At 41.0% G+C, this 5,000-nt stretch overlaps 1 long non-coding RNA gene across 1 annotated transcript in view; it reads right to left on the bottom strand.

Moving 5' to 3' along the window:
* The window catches only part of LOC143030156 (uncharacterized), a 343,341-nt gene extending 338,479 nt beyond the window's left edge, over positions 1-4,862 (bottom strand). Inside the window, exon 1 of the long non-coding RNA XR_012966903.1 lies at positions 4,460-4,862. This is a non-coding gene — a long non-coding RNA (uncharacterized LOC143030156). The remainder of the gene's footprint in view (positions 1-4,459) is intronic.
* Positions 4,863-5,000: the final 138 nt, after the last annotated feature.

Here is a 5,000-nt window from a genome sequence, read left to right as displayed (position 1 = left end):
GATAGCAGGTTTATGTCTTATGCCATGCATATGGAAAGTATGAGAGGCAAACTCGGTTTTGTAAACATGAAAATAGACAAATATTTTCATTTTATGGCCGCCATCTGTCTTCCCTATGTTCGTAGGGCTCGTACATACTTTATCATTTTTAAGCCATTCCCTACCATGGGGACCGTCCGAAGATGTATAGGATAGCTTGATGGTAAGCAGGGTGAAGATAAATGAATAAATAAAAAAATGTTTAGTTGAGACTGGGTGTGGCCCAATGATTATCAAGAAATAGATTAAGTAGCCTGGAGGCAACTCGAAAAAAAAAAAAAAAAAAACACGGGCGCGGTTAATACTTCACACAAAACTAAAAATTATCATTATATTTGTTGTTTCCTAAGTAGGTCTTTGGGAGCCTGAATCTTCCTAGGAGAAATAAAACCACTTGGTATTAGCTAGAAGAAATACTCAAAATCGCAGATTTCATCTCCGTGGTTAGGATTGATTTATTCTTGATCAGAAGCTCCCCAAGGCTGAATAAAATCGCCGGACACCAGACAGAACAACGAGAGCAGTAAAGAGTACCGGACCGTGGAGACTTTAACGGAAAATCTACGGACTGTTAGATCCAAGGACGACTTGACTCTGCATGGAGAAAAAGACGTCTGACTGAAAAAATGATTAATCAAAACCACCGGACACCACACAGAACAACGAGAGCAGTAAAATGTACCGGACCGTGGAGACTTTAACGGAAAACCCAAGGACCGTTAGATCCAAGGACGACTCGACTCTGCATAGAGAGAGGGACGTCTGGCTGGAAAAGTGATTAATCAAAACACATATTTATCTCTTCATATCATTCTCATACTTCCCACTCATAAGACCAGAATTAAAACAAGATCTATGGCTTCTTATCTTTCTGATAGAATCCATTATGCTCGTTCATTAGGAACGTATCGAGCAAGCAATCAAGATGCCTCGTTCTACAGAGGCCATTTGTTATTCTAATCAACGTTGGTCGAGATCCGTTCTGAAATAAATTTCTTTGTTCATTATTTTGTCCTTCTTTTTTATTGAAATTGGTTTTACTTATATTTTTTCGACCTTGGTTTTTGAATTACTGGGCACACACACACACACACACACACACACACACACACACACACACACACACACACACACACACACACACACACACACACACACACACACACACACACACACACACACATGAACATACACATACAAACGCACACAAACACACATAAACACCTACCCACGCAAGCACGCGCACACACAAACACACACACACACACACACACACACACACACACACACACACACACACACACACACACACACACACACACACACACACACAAATATATATATATATATATATATATATATATATATATATATATATATATATATATATATATATATATATATATTACTATGGACTGCTGTACTGAACTACTCAATGATAGATAATAAATTTTGAGGCACTGTTGCTAGAGGCACAGAACATGTACCTACAACAATGATACTAAGTAAAAAAAATGAATAGATTAACAATGATAATAGATTGGCTCTTCTAGAATAGTCAATATGATCACTGGTAATGGGTAATCTGCAAAAAATATTTAACAAAATCTTATATGCAGCAACATTTAACTTTAAAACCCCAAAACTGGCAATGCTGCCACCGAAACACGCACAACACACAAAACTCAATAGATATTCTAAATGTAAGTGAAATATATATCCCTATCTAGATAATAAAGCTAACCCTAGCTTACATGATTACGACAGAACAATCAGTTGAAGACAATCTCATCCAAAGACGAAGTCAATTTGCTTCAAACTAATCGCATAGTTATACTTATTGCCACATTTCTTTATTCACACTAATGCTGAAACTCCTTTGTGGTCCACGGTAAAAGGGGCGTGTAGTCGATGGAGGAGAGCTTGAGGTCACAACGTGGGAAGGTGTAGGAGACTAAGAGAGGTTTTACACGGTCGAACGGCTCGTCGAACGCGGTTCGACAGACACGTGTTTAAAGTGATGTGTGAACGTGTGAACGGGGTATTTGGTTGTCGAACACGTTGGTTAAACCCCAAATACCCCGTTCACACTGGGTCATCCGTTCTTATAGACGACGTGGGGGGAGAGGGGTTCAATCTAGTAATGTGAAGTAAATGATTCTGTTTCAACACCCTCTTCGAAGCAGCTGGCGAACCATGAGGAAATTTTGGTAACTGTTGGTAATTAGGAAATGCGTAGAATAGTTCCACTCACAGATGGTGTATGGGAGTTACCGAGGTGTGTGTGTGTGTGTGTGTGTGTGTGTGTGTGTGTGTGTGTGTGTGTGTGTGTGTGTGTGTGTGTGTGTGTGTGTGTGTGTGTGTGTGTGTGTGTGTCCTGTTAAAAACGACGGCAAAAGTGTTAGTGATTATTATTAATATTTATTTCGTGAGCTCTCAAGCTTTCGAAAAGTAGATTTCTGGTAGGCGAGAGAGAGTGAATCAAACTTCCAAGACTCGTAGAAAACACAAAGATCATAATGGGAACAAAAACACAGAATAAAACAAAGGAAATAAAACAAATAGAATAAAATAAAAACAGAACACAATAAATATGAAGGTGTCTCGCAGATCTTTCTGCATCCTAAGTTAGAATATGGATAATGGGGACAGTGCGCACATTCTAAATGGAATGAAATGCAAGGGGAGAAGTCACGTATTGGTAATTAAGGGAAGTCTTTTGTAGGACCGTCGACCTCAAGGAGAGGTAACGTGCAGACCGGGAAGTTACTTTGGGAGAAAAATCCCGACCAAGATATGACTTGCTTTTCAGTCTTTCTTATCTAAGGAGGTCCGTGCGTTCTTTCCTTGTGAGAGGGAGGCTGTGGGTGGGAGGTCTTCTGTGGTGGAACTCCGTGTCCTGGGGGTCATTTGTCTGCCTCCTCCGAACAGGTTTCATGCTTGAGAGAATGGGGAAGGTCATTTACCTTGTCGACTGATGTCAAGCTGCAGTTCTTATATTCAGATGGCCTCCGGGATGAACAAGCCCTGTGGGTCCTCTTTCATTGCGACAACTTCCGTGTTTTTAATCACAGTCTCTTAATCAAGGTGGTGTCTTGTGTCATTCTAACACTGTATTTGTGTTGTTTAATCCCAGTTGAGTTTTCTTTGTGCCTGTTGGCTCCAGGTAAACTTCTCACAGTTTCTGCAGAGGATTTTGTACACACAGCCATTGCCAGATCCTTAATGATTAATTTCTTGAATGTGCACAGATTATTAAATGTCACTTTAATATTCCATGTTTTAAGTAGATGAGGAACTTTACTGTAAGGATAATACTAAAAGGTTCTTTGTGTCATAGTAAGGTGTACGCTGAATTTTATTAAAAAAAAAAAAAGCTGAAGCTAGAGAATTATTCAAAAACATTCTAGGGTATTCAAAATTCAAATTGACATTAAAAATATACTCATAGTCCTCACCAATAAATTCAGGGTATATAAAAACATGAAAGAAAAAACTGAATGTTTAATTTTGTTGTGATGGTCCGAATGATAATAAATTTCTGATAAAAAAAATGATCTTACAGTAGTCAAGGGAGAATGATTACAGCAACTGTGGACATAACATTGAGTTCATTGAATATTTATAAGACAAGGATTTTTTTGAGTGGCGGCCATGGGGAGACGATATAGAGTAGAAAAACGTTGTTGAATCAACTTTTCATGAAAAACAACAACGAAAGGTCAATTACTGCGATCCGGATATGAACAAAATCGTGTAATTTTGTGTTCGAGGGAAAAACAAAAAACGATAAACTGAAAGTTCAGTCTCCGAAAGTTGGATTATTTTTATTCAACTGTTTCTGACAGTGACACAGAAATACACATATACAAGGAGAAGCGCACGCACGCACCCACGCACACACACACACACACACACACACACACACACACACACACACACACACACACACACACACACACACACACACACACACACACACACACACACACACACACACACACACACACACACACACACACACACACATACACACACAGACACACACACACACACGCGCGCGCAACCGCGGTAGCGTCGTGTGAAAGGCTCCATTGAAAAGAGTGTGAGGTAACTAGTGGCCTCCACCGGTTGTCTCGCATGAAAATGGCAGAAGAAGAAGGGCAGAAATGTAAGATCAAAACGTGACAGGCACAGGCAGAGGCAGAGCATGCATGCCGACAGGAGACCTTTTGGTCCATATCTAGGTCGGATGCCAAAAAAAAAAGATAAATTCATAAAAAACTATGTCAATAATTAATAAAATACATTGGCATTCATTATAGGCAGGCAACCGCAATTCGTGTAGTCTGGAGCCTATTCGTCAGCGTCTGTCTGTCACTGGGCGGGCGCAGGCCAAATTGCTTCAAGTAACAGTTACAGTTACAGTCCGATGGATGTCTCGTAGAGGTGGGTTGGTTGGTGCAGTCAATGATGTAAGTGATGCAGCGATAGTTACAGTCCGATGGATGTCTCGTAGAGGTGGGTTGGTTGGTGCAGTCAATGATGTAAGTGATGCAGCGATAGTTACAGTCCGATGGATGTCTCGTAGAGGTGGGTTGGTTGGTGCAGTCAATGATGTAAGTGATGCAGCGATAGTTACAGTCCGATGGATGTCTCGTAGAGGTGGGTTGGTTGGTGCAGTCAATGATGTAAGTGATGCAGCGATCTAAATGCATTTCTGCCTCCTTTCTTCAACCCTCGCGTTGGCACCAATGTAATGATCAGGGTGTTGTCCTCTTCCCACACGACACGCTTCCAGCCAGCCACCTATCCGTCTCCATTCTACGAATTCGCGCCCTAGTTTCTCTTCTCACCACCATCCGATTTCTCTCTCTCTCTCCCTCTCCCTCCCTCTCCCTCTCTCTCTCTCTCTCTCTCTCTCTCTCTCTCTCTCTCTCTCTCACTTCTCTCTCTCTCCC

This window comes from Oratosquilla oratoria, chromosome 1 (assembly GCF_046742065.1).
Source record: "Oratosquilla oratoria isolate Oo_2021 chromosome 1, ASM4674206v1, whole genome shotgun sequence".
NCBI lineage: Eukaryota > Metazoa > Arthropoda > Malacostraca > Stomatopoda > Squillidae > Oratosquilla > Oratosquilla oratoria.
This window is presented reverse-complemented; position numbering and strand designations above follow the sequence as displayed.